We start from the raw sequence: 13,193 nt of genomic DNA, 5'->3' as shown, positions 1-13,193 counted from the left end.
TACATTAATATCTAAATTCATTAGAACATTTTTTACTTCTATTGTAAATTCTACAATCTTTAATGGAATATACAAAATTCTATTATTTCATAACTGTAACTTTTCAATTAAAATTAAATTTTATAATCAAAGATCGTATTATCTCTGTATTTATCAAATGGAAAACCAAAAATATATTTGTTTATCACAATAATATCAACAGACAATGAATACAATCTAAATTGTTTTTTCAATGTTTAGTTTATAAAATATATTTTCTAAAATATGTTACCATTTATAAAATACATTACAGATACATATAATAAGAAATATTCTACTTTTTTCACGTTAAATTCATTTTGTAAAACGTGCACCCATAATCTGCTAGTATATCAATTGCAACAAGAAACGGTTTAAGAACGGCAAATAGATTAAGAACGAAATGAGTAGCTTCTTACATGTTCCTCAAGAAAACTGCATAACATGGTAGTAACGCAGAATGATTCTCATTAAACTTATTAAAACAAAACATTCTATTGATCCCGGTTTATCGTCTGACACGTGTGTTACGCTATTAATCAGTTTTACATCATTACAAACGAATAGACCATAAACTGATAGGAACGCAATCATTCTACTAAATAATAATAGTTTCAATTTTTACTAGGAGCGCAGGACAAGGTCGTAAAGAATGATTATCAATAACTAACATACTTGAACTGTTACTTTGATGTCGATCGAGGTTGCAGCACAGTCATTCCGGTACTTTTCTCCATCCATTTTTTTTCTACTGACGAAATCCGTAGAAATCATTTACTAAATAATAAGAAATAGTATATAAAATGTGAGAAGTGTAATAAAGTCACGAAACTTTGCTACGTTAATAAGAATTTGTAAACTACTGTGTTAATATGATACAATTAACGTACCGTGTTAATAGAAATCATAAAAAATTGTTATAGAAAATTCTAATCTTGAAATACGAATGATCGTATTTTAGAGGATTATGGATACTTTAAGAGAGTACTATTAAGATTCATGGTGCAGATTCTTAGTAAAATTAATGTAATGGAAAGAATATAATTCGTGTATTTTTTAAGGTAAATGTCGATTTTTCATTTTTCAAAAAAAAAATCGATTGGTGTTGTAAGTAAAGATAGTAAGACATATATAGACAATATTGGAAGAAGCAAGTAAAGTAAAGCTTCTGTTATTTGAACAGTGTATTAGTCGAGTGTACTGTACTATTCAAATATTCTAGTGTTAAGCACATTTCCTTCATTACGTGAATATGAAGTTGGCATTATCGTGTCTATTGACATATAGACACGTCTGTTAACACCTTATATCGAAAAACAGCATAGAGAAGATGGTACGATACGAATTGCTCAAGCAATATACAGGGTGGTTGGTAACTAGTGGTACAAACGGAAAGGGGGTGATTCTACGCGAAAAAAGAAGTCGAAAATATAGAATAAAAATTTCTTTTTTATTTTTTTTTTTTAATTTTTCCATCGAGACAACGATCTACAGTGAGATCCGTTATAACGAGACGTGATAAAGTGCACGCGTACCGAGCGAAAATTCAAAGTCGATTTTCTCGAAAACAAAGCCTCAAACGAAAAATTTTTATACTATATTTTCGACTTCTTTTTTCGCGTAGAATCATCCCCTTTCCGCTTGTACCACCAGTTACCAACCACCCTGTATATATTCTACATGAAAATCTAAAACACAGAAGTGCGATCCGCTGTAACTTAATACATTGAAAAATTAATACGATCTACAATGAAAGAAAGTATGAGACTTCTAACTAATTGAAACGATATTATATTTATATTATATCCTACTTTTCGTTATTGTTGATAACATTATTCTTTACAAAATATAAAATAGTGCAAGATAAAATGAATATTCTGTTATCCAAAAATCGTTCTATTCAAATAAACATGTCTTTAATCATCACACTTGATTCACATTTGATCTATTTAATATACCTAATGCTAAAATTAATCCGTTATCTGGCAAAAATATAGAATTCCTTTCAACAAGATAGATATCACTTCGCATGTTTCGTGTGGTATTAATGTGGAAACTTCCTGTTGTTAATCCCTGACATTAATACATTACATTGTCAACCTTTGAGATATCTTAAGAAAAACTATGATGGAACGTATAACGATAAATAAAGTTTACACGGAATGTTTCAACTGCAATGTCTTGATAATTACGGAAAGAGATATATTTACACGAGATCGTTATGTTTACCTCCATTTTGCTTCCTATTCCATAGATTAAAAGATCTTAAATCTGAAGTTGTGCGTTAATCCAATAGAAAAATTTTCATAAATCTTTCCTCTATTTGCGGCGCTGAATAAAAAAATAATACAAGTACGCCTAAAAAAAAATTTATAAAATATAACAAAACGATACATAATATTTATAAGATATAATTCTTTTTTATGAGATAAGATATAATTCTAATTTATAAGATAAGATTCTGTTACGGATTTTCCAAATTCGATATTTTAACACTGTTGTTATAATATTTATATTGTATATTAAGATATATTCCTTATATTTTAGTATTAGTATTCAAGCATTTATAATTATAGAAATTTCTCTATTAGAAATAAATACTTTGCCACTTGTTCCATTTTTCTAAAAATTTACTTACAAGAAGAAAGAGAGAAAATTACGGTGAATTTTGGAAATAAAATCTCTTGTTAGCGTACTCATTCAAGAAGATACGATTCCAGATATCAATTTCCTTTACAACATAGATAACGAGAAGATAGACAAGAAGAAGGATTCATTATGTTCGTTCTTGTTAATTCACAGTCAATTAAACCAATCATAAAACTCTCAACATATGTAGAGTCTTGTGTAAAATCTTAAACCATCTGTATTACTGAGCTTATAATGCTGACTAAATATATACTCCTTAAGAATTGCTGTTATAAGAGAAGCGATATTTGCTAATTTAAGATATTTGCTTCACGGTATTGGTCGTTAATGGTTTCTGCCCTCTGCAAATAAATGTTACCGTCGAGATAGTAAAAGGAAATTCTTGTAAATTATTTATTATCTTCAATTAATCAATATTCTTTTAGGATTATTTGAATAAGCAAATAATTCTCCGTCATAAGCAGATAATTATTTCATTGCTCTAATATCAAGTGAAACGATTGTTTGTTTTACTTGGTATTTTAGATTCGATTAAATGTTTCCTAAAATAGTCTCTCGAATAGTTTCTCATTCTATTGTAGTATATCAACATTGCTTGCATCAGGAATACAGATTTTCTCACAGTGAATACGCCTATCAGGTCAAACACGTAATGCGGAGGTAATTTAAAACCATTCTCAGAGCAAATACTATTACGTTATAGAACGCAACTGTATTATTTACGACTGAAATATATATTAAATACGACATTAGGAAATCAAATAATTGGTTATCTTATTTGAGATAGTTATCTGAAATAGAAGACTCTTTGAAAACAATTAATTTAGCTTTAACACGAAACAAAATTGTTTTTCCTGTGTATTATTGTTACACTCCTCCGGTGTACTCATGCTCACACACTAACAAATTACAAATATACGCGTATACAACAGCAATAGAAAATTCCAGCGACTGCTGATAATTATATCGGAATCCGCATGATTCTTTTTAGTCTGTTAAAAAAATGTAATTAATTGTACTCGACAATTAAGAACATTTAATAAAGGGGATAAAAAAAAAGTATGTTATTATTTGCATGTTAAGGAGGATGATTCGACTATCCAAATAGTATTACGGTTTTTTTTCTTGCATATTCCATGGACTATTGTTGTATTATTAGACTTATACTATATATATTACATTCCAAAAAAAATTGAAATATACGAATGATGAAATAAATACTTATTTACTTGCTGATATTATTATTTGTAAAATAATAACAGATAATTATTATCGATAATGTACTAATAAATAACAAAGCAACAGATAATTTGCTTCTGCAAGTTGATATTTTTTACCCTCGCTTCAAATATTCTGATACGTAAACTGCTGAAACCATACAAGCATTAACATATGAATTCCAATCTCTTGCTTTGAAATCAATCAGAAACTAGGAAGTAATGGATCGTGGATTACCTGTATCGAATCAATTCGTATCTATTTAGACACACGTGCGTTGACGGGACGCGATTCAACGTCACGCAACTACGGTCGTCATCCAGAGAACGAATTCTATTGTGCCCCTATTGTAAAAGCGGCCTATTATTTTTGTCCGATTATACACCGACACAGTCTAAATCGTGACTACTTGACCCACGAGTTAGGGCAGCCTCGCAATTCATCGTGACAGATTTATCGCCTTCACTGCTACAAGAAGGCCGGCCAATCAACGCCGAGATCCTGGCTCTAATTGATTAGCAACAAATTACGTGTGGGGCGACGATATATATTTACGCGTGGGCTACTCGGCCGAGAAAATATTTACTACTCTTACTTCACCGTTCTACGCTTCCCTGCAAGCCTGCAAACTTCTTTGGCGTTTCCTCTTTCATCTTTCACGATGACATGTTTCCAGTAGAATACTCCTTTACGTGGTAGGACAAATAAACGGGATCGTTGCGTGTAAAGGAGATTTTACGAGATATTTTTATAAGCGAAATTCTGTGGTTCAAATAAAAGAAATTCCTAGCTGAATTAGTAATTTTAAAAACTAATATTTTAAATTACGATCTTTCTGTAGAATTAAATTCTTTCATTTCTTATGCAACTATATATTATTAGAAATATGTCACACGTTTAAGAAATTTTTATTCGGATCTTAGGTTTAAGTTACATTAAATTTGAATGATATATTTGACTAAAAAAATGTGGAGTATCAGTGAAAGGTGATTCGATTTTAAGTAAATCGTAGCAATTTTTAACAGACACCGATTTATATTTGGTGAAACTTTCAAAAGCGCAATTATTTGATTTCGTACGTGTAAAATCGATTGGATTTACGTTGAAATTAATGATTGGTTTTCGGATATAATTTTTCACGAAGGCAGCAATTTGTTAGAATAAAAATAAAATTAATTAGCAGGGGGAAGAACATCGTGAAATATGGTTTGAGAGTAGAGATTTTATTGAACGCAAGTTTGCATAGGGCATTCTTGAAAACGGCGGAGGTGGAGGAGATTTATGAGGGACGCCTCAAGGGATTGTTACGAGGATTTTAAAGTAAAGGTATTGTTTAAATTTTGCAACTGTTGACAGTCACGACTAGCAAAGATATAATGCACAGCGTGTCTAGAAAATATTTTAGAAAGTTGCATGCTAACATTATTTTTACGGTTCGATGGGAATAGATGAAGCAACAGAGAATTCATGAGACATAAATCAATTACATCTTCAATGAAAGGTTGGAATACTTCGCTAGAAATAGATTGTGCCTTATAGATTCCATTAAACTGATACGGCTGTAAATGTATATAAAGATATTAAAAGGAAACCGATGGATTTTTTTCCTTTTTGCGATACATCTTTATTTTGTGTGATGAAAATTATCAAATTGTAAATAAAAAACTATTACAAACTTTAGTTTTCACGTATTACAAAAAATATGATTTTCTGACCTCTAGACTTCCAATTGTATTTGGAGATGTAAAAATTTAAAAGTTAGAAAATTTAGAAATAAATCTGATTAGTTAATCTAACTTAAATATTTCCGCAGAATTTTTTGATAACGTATCTAGATCTTTTACTACGATTTCGTTAGGAACTTTTAATTAAGATCAATTTTTATATAAGTTGATGAACCTTATATTCGCCTCTCACAATACAAGATATCAACTTTCGACAGATTATTATCTCAATAATAACTGGAATCATTACTAACCCCAAGGAATTTATATTTTTATAACGTGATAAATGAAGTTCATAAAGTAATGTAATACTTATGATCTTATCGATGTTTATATAACACTTAATACTCTCTCTCTCTTATCACTCTTAACAATCTTGAAGGATTAAGGAACTGATAAAACACATAAGAAATTGCGAAGTGATAGCGAGAAATACTAAAAAAAGAATGGCATGAATGGAACGTGCTTAATAAAAGTAGGATTCGTATGAATTATTCAATGATTCAGTGCTCCATTCCACAGTTATTAATTTTCTTCCCAAGATTTATTAAATATTTAATAATTATAAGATATATCCAACTATAAATTGTCCACAAAAGATATCAGGAAAAATTACAATAAATTGTCACCGACCCATTTCTATTCTTCAGCTGTAGTTATCAGTTTCACAATCCCAAAACGCCATATTTTAAGTATAATTGTAGGCTATAGCTATAGATTGTCCCTAAAAAAAAAGGCTCACTTAAATAAAGGCATAAACTTTCAATGATCCATTATTATTTTTCTACCATGGTTATGAATTTTATTTCGAAAATTTCATATTATAGTCGTAAGATACATTCAGCTATAGATTATCCATAAACAAATCTTAACAAAGATCGTAAACTTTCACATATCACGTTATACGATTTAACATTTAATTCGTTCAGTAACCCAACCTCGTATCGAAGTATCAATTTCCCCTTCCTTGTGAATAGTAGACGCGCAAAGAAAAAAAGTTCACGGTGAAAATATTGGTATTGTTCGTTGAATCGTGCTGTCCATGCAGTTATTTAATCGGCCGTTGATCGAAAACTAATTGCACGACACACCGATAAACTGCAACTTAGGTTATCGCACCACGACCACGCCATTATTTTTTCACCTCGAGAAACATTCCATCGACGATGCATCACCGATCCGACCGAGTCAACAACCTTTCTTTTATCTCCTTATGTTCCGATTGTTCGCCATTAGTCGTTCACCAGTTATCTGCCTAAACCAAGTACAGAGAATCGTTCATTTTTCTTTTTTCGCTTCTGCTAATCTTAATTCACGTCTGTTCGCTTCAAACGGGTATTTCGTGATCTTGTAGAAGTCATTTCACGAGATTGTTTTGCGCCTATCACGACGAAATTATTACTTGGACGAAAATTATTTTTTATTTCGACGTCATGAGAAACGAAAGATCCGAGTTTCGGTCGGTCGCGTGATATTTTTAAAATCGAAAATCTACGAGTTCGCGTTTGCTCGTTCTTCGAACTTATAGCTCTTGTAAAAATTATTTCATCAAATCGATTTGCTGTAAAAAGCACTTTCATACGCAATTTTCTATTTCGATATCGTAGAAAATAGAAGATCTGGAGTTTAACAAGCGATTGATTTTTCCATTATATTTTTAGAATGTGTGACCATTCATTACGATCATTAAATGGTAACTAAAGTTGCACATTCGATGTTATTATATAGAAATGTTGATCAATCGTTTGAAATCGTTTTGAACGTTTCGTTGAAATCCATAAAAGAATAAATCAACGAGTACAAATGGATATTTATTTATTGTTCTTGAAAAATTTCGATCTTTAATTGCTTGTCAAGATATCCTTATTCACGATCATATTATCTGATAATCAATTTAGAACGCGATTGCATAGAGAAATCTCCTTCGATCGCACACGACTTTCGTTTGATGTATATTCAATATGCAAGCAGCGATGCGTATGGAATTGAAGAAAAGCGCAAATTGTAGATGAATATCCTACTTGAAAAGGCAATAATTTCTACTTGGCGTTATATCAGATAAGAGTTGTCACGAGTTAAGTCCTACGTTTCTACATACGACGTAAAACGTCTATCACTTTAAAGATATTACAGCTTATAGCATATCTCTAAGATTATTGAATGATTCGGGATTTTCTACACTTTCACAAAAGTTCTATTACTTTATCATTCGATGATCAAAACAAACAGAAAAATGTTATCGAAATGCGTAATATTTAACACTGTCGCATTTTGTCGGTCACTTTGGGCAATTTTCACTTAGACGTTCAATAGCGTCTTTTGTTGTTAGAAGATTTGTTAGTATTGGAGGAAGAATTGTTTCTAATGTGCATGATTTTATATTTTAATTTTGCGTTAACATTTTTTAGGAAGTATTATGTTACAAATCTTTTAGCTCTCTGAAACGAGAAAGAAATTGGATTATCAAAAATCGGCAGGGGACCGCAGCAACGTTAAATTTCTCCAAATAATGTACGATCACAAAGTTTCCACTTTTCCACTAACTTTCTGCGTTTGTGAAAGCTGTTAAACGCGATATTAAATGTCAAAGGCGCAGTTGATAAAATTGAGGCATCTTACACGGGAAGTTAAGGAACTCGAAAATTCAGAGAAACAGAAAAGAATTTATGAATGTTTGCGTGCAAGTAATCCATCTGTAACGTAAATTTGCATATTCTTTGATGTCACAGGGATGAAGTCGTTCCTCAAAGAAAATGAAGATTTTCTGTCAGAAGGATTTTCTGTCTTGTAAGATATTTCGAGAATCATAAAAGGTATTGAAAAAAAGTAGTAAAGAAAGTTGCGTCTTATTTGAAAATAACTATCGAAAGATCGATTGATGCTTTTCAAATTATCCCTACGGTTAATTGTAAAAATTAAACTATTGGAACTCGTAAGTTTATACGAATATTCTATTCTACCCATAAACTTCTGTAAAAGTACTCCTTTCACATAAAAATATAATTAATTTCTATATTACATTGAGAAAATGATTAATATCGAATATAACATGCTATTGAACATAGTATCTAACATATTATTATTGTAAAACAGAAATGCTACTAAGAAAAAAAAAAGGAAAGGAATGACCAACACCAATATAATAAATATATTTATTCGCTTTTTCATCAGATGCAACTTAATATAATTGAATACAAAATAAGGTTTATAACATGCTATTGAACATAGTATCTAACATATTATTATTGTAAAACAGAAATGCTACTAAGAAAAAAAAGGAAAGGAATGACCAACACTAATATAATAAATATATTTATTCGTTTTTCATCAGATGCAACTTAAAATAATTGAATACAAAATAAGGTTTATAACATGCTATTGAACATAGTATCTAACATATTATTATTGTAAAACAGAAATGCTACTAAGAAAAAAAAAGGAAAGGAATGACCAACACTAATATAATAAATATATTTATTCGCTTTTTCATCAGATACAACTTAAGATAATTGAATACAAGATAAGGTATCTGATAGAGTAATATTTTTACCGAATGTTTTACCTGGAATGAGATGAGTCACGGGGTTGCATTTCTTATTTGATTGAGGTGAGAAGGAAATGGCGAAGAAAAAAGTTGAATGATGTAGCGACATTCATCTTCCCATGACTTTGCTATAATGTATCTACAACGTGGTTCGTTTTTCCAACGTTTCTTATACAGGAACGTTACAGCAACATGCTCAAAGATTAAATGTTTAATGAGACGTCTATCTCGTTTAATGATTATGGGATACACAAATTTTTACAAATTGTGTCTTTTTATTTTGCATTTTTATCAAGACGAGATTAATCACTGATATTAAGAGATTTTTTTTTTTATAAGTTTGAAATAATTAGAATGCCATAGAACCTATACTATCCTTTATTTTTCTGCATACGATCTAAAATATTCAGTCGTTATCATGTAACAGTCTGTGTAATATAACTTTTCTTAGAATATAAAGCTGCATCTCCATTGAAGCAACGTACAACTGCAAACGATTAAACCACCGCTAATTATACCAATTTCTACGCCCTTAAACGACATCGTCGAATATCTGTATCGCTTCACGGTATTTAACGATATTAAAGTTTAAAATAATTATAAAATTCGTATCTTTCATTGGCAAAAATCAATCAGTTTCTCGTTGAATCTACTTACATCAATAGAGCTTCATGCGTATAATAATTCCGTACATAAAGTGTTATTGAACTGTCGGTACATCGCTATTTATTACAGGAAGACAAACTTTGTGTTTTTCTCTGTGATCAAACTAAACATACAGCTCGTTTCAATTACGTGACTTATACTGTGTATGCCACACTGCAAGGAATATGATGAGTCAATTCACCAACAAGAAACGATTTCTTCGGCAATTTATTACGTGTTGAAAAAGTGATGCTTATGAATATTTCATTTTCCTGTATAAGAAGCCTACTTTGGAATTCATCGACAATAAATAACTGACACATTCTGCTCTTATTAAACTCGTTTTTATACTTTTTTCTTTCTTCTTTTCTTTCTTTTTTTTTTTTTTTTTTTACCGTGAAAACAAGATCGAAGGAAAGAAGATAACAATTTACCGGTGCATTTGAATATTCATCGACACATCTTGAAAATATAATAAGAGGGCTCGATGGTGGCAAGAGTCGATTCGTTGCCAAGAATAAATAAAGTTGCGATTTATATTTAGCCAAGATGGAAATTGTGACGCTGTCTGCGTTTCGAAAGATCGTTTTATATTCAAGGAACGGATGGAGATCGTAAAAATCAATTAGGTAAGACGCGACAGAACACCAATAAAGACCTGGTTGGGTGGTAGCATCGAGTTACGTTCGATATTTCATGATATTATAAAATACGATAGCAACTTCACCCTTCGCGTTTCTTTTTTTAATGAAGTTTATGCTTCACCATCTTAACGCTACTTAATCGGATCTTTTGTTTAATTACATCAATATTATTAAGTTGTAGGAGTTATCAATATTATTAAGTTGTTGTTCTCTTTCGTTTCAAAAGTTAAATATAAACTTCGGTCTTCTCCGTCTTTCGCAGATGTAAAAGTTGTATTGTAAATTATCTTTGATTTATCTAAATATCTGAACTTCGATGCTTTTTTATGACATTCTTTTATGTATTAAATAATCTTTTTGTGCGCATTAAATAATCTAAATTTTTATTTCATCGTCACGATCTAATGAAGAATCGTAGGAGGTTCAACATTTAAATACTTTCAATGATAAGAAACCTTCACAAATACATGTTACGAAAAAGGCGATTACATTCGATTAATTTTTACAACACGGCAATTTAGTATATAAAATTATTAAATAATCTGACGGACTACATGTCTGTGCTGACGGATATCTCTACTCGAAAATTATTTCAGGTCTTATCCTACAGTGAACAATTATTCTTAAATGTACAAAATAAAGTTAATCTTGACGCTCGATATCGCATATTTCTTAGAAAGATAATTTACAAAATTACAGGAATAATTTACGTTATTTTTTTAGCAATTTACAAAAAAAAAGAATACATCTTTCTGTGAACTTTAATTTCTACAGAGGTCGAGATAACAGAAGAATTTCATGAAATTCTATTCAACGCGTTAAGGATATCGCGTTAAGGATAGCCGAAACACAAAAAATAGGAAGCGTAATTGAGCTGACGTTTAATTTGCAGAACTCTTTCATCGGATAAAATTTCATAGGATAAAAGCGAGATGACATTTTATCGGCCATAATATATCTCTGGATCTCCTTTGGCAATGAATGCGAAACGGATACGTATATACACCGGCACGTGCATTCTAAAATGCGCTCCACTACCGCGCCGGTACAAACTTGATTCAACATAGAGCGAGCGTGCAAGGTATTTGTATGCAACCATTGAGAAACCCTGAATTTTTTTAATAGTACAGACCAGCCTTATTTGTAGGTTACGTCTACGTGGTAACAAATGCTTGTTTAAAACACATAGCAATCGATCTTGCTTCCTGAAGCAGAATGTGATATGGTAATTTCCCTATTTTAAGTTCTCGTTAAAAATATTTAAATCTTTTCTTGCACATGAATGTAAAAATGGGAGGTTTAATAGCCTATGTACTATTTCTAGACATACTTAAAGCAATTTGTAATTTTCCGATCTTTTTCTGTTGAGAAAAATTCTCTGTCACGTAATTATTATTCTACCTTTGTATAAAATTTTAAATATTGCATAGCAAAAGGTAGCGACATTTATTTACCGTAGAAATTATAAGTTAATTTTGTAATATTCGATACTATATAAATATTTTATAACATTTACAATTATATTACAATTATATAGAGAATTAATATTACAGTTCTATCGATTCTAATTCCAATTATTCCATATTTATTCTATATAACAATTATAATGGCATTTTAAATTTCTATATTGTCATATATAAGCAATATTAAATACATCGAGAATTTAAGAGATCAATACGACGAATCGACGATTATTTCCGTGAATATCAAGAATACCGTCTCTGAGATAACGGAGAAGATAACGAATCTGCGATTATTTTCGCGAAAAGCTCGATTGTTGTAGTACAATAAATTGCAAGCAAAGGAAACGCGAAGGTTCACTGAAATCCGCTACGAATGCATAGATTATCTCAGTGGATGATCGCTCAGAGCTGTAATTATCTGGATGAATAGAAAAACAAATAGTTGGCAATAACTTTTACAGATTGAAATGCTTTCGTCGATAGATACAACGCATTCGATCAACTCCGCACGTGTATACCGATATCAAAGGAGATAAGGAATTCAAACTATTTCTATAAATAGAAAGATAAATACGAAAGCAACGTTTCTGCAAAATTTAGATGTTGATTTAGACGTTGTTAGGAAACTTGAAATAAGAGAATACGGAAGTGCAAATGCTATCAGTCTAGCACAGTGACACGAATAAGCATGGAATACCTTTCGAATACTAGAGAAGATAACAAGTCTTGGATTACTTTCACAGATACGGTGATAGATTTTTGCAAATGCAGATATAACCGTAAATCGACGAACTCTGAACAGATAAAACGGACAGAAGTGCGACGCGGATGCTGCATCACACCAGCGAATACCAAGAATACCGTTTCTAAGACAGCAAACAGTCGGCGATTATTTTTACAAATGTAAATGCAAACAGCCAATAATCTCTTTCACAAACGTGACTATTCAGTGCCAATGAATTCGAGGATGCCGCGAGTTCTCTATGAACGTCTCGTATTATACGCGAATAAACGGCAAACGTATCGTTAAATCAGAGAGATAAGAGAACAACTAATTTTAGAATATTTCCAGAATTACAGGGACAATACTGTTTAAATTCAACGTGTACATAATTCTGTTGAAGAAAACGGACACATTCTGTCGCCATGTTCTATTACCATAGTACTAAATGCCAAGCGCGCCATTTCCAAGACAGCAAACAGTTCGCGATTATTTTTATTAAAACGAAGACGGACAATCACAGCCAACGACTATCTTTGCTATATATAACGATACACGTTAACACTA

General features: G+C 31.1%; 1 protein-coding gene across 5 annotated transcripts in view; it reads right to left on the bottom strand.

Annotated features, from left to right (window-relative positions):
* Positions 1 to 13,193, bottom strand: part of LOC117211256 (glycogen-binding subunit 76A) — a 93,650-nt gene that overhangs the window by 25,860 nt on the left and 54,597 nt on the right. The window contains exon 2 of one of the 5 annotated variants that reach the window (XR_004488239.1): positions 5,577 to 6,333. The exons of 3 other annotated variants lie outside the window; for them this stretch is intronic. The gene's annotated coding sequence lies outside the window, so the exon portion shown is untranslated. One more of the 5 variants, XR_004488240.1, reaches the window with a different exon arrangement.

This window comes from Bombus bifarius, unplaced genomic scaffold (assembly GCF_011952205.1).
Source record: "Bombus bifarius isolate JDL3187 unplaced genomic scaffold, Bbif_JDL3187 scf7180000008225, whole genome shotgun sequence".
Classification (NCBI taxonomy): Eukaryota; Metazoa; Arthropoda; class Insecta; order Hymenoptera; family Apidae; genus Bombus; species Bombus bifarius.
This window is presented reverse-complemented; position numbering and strand designations above follow the sequence as displayed.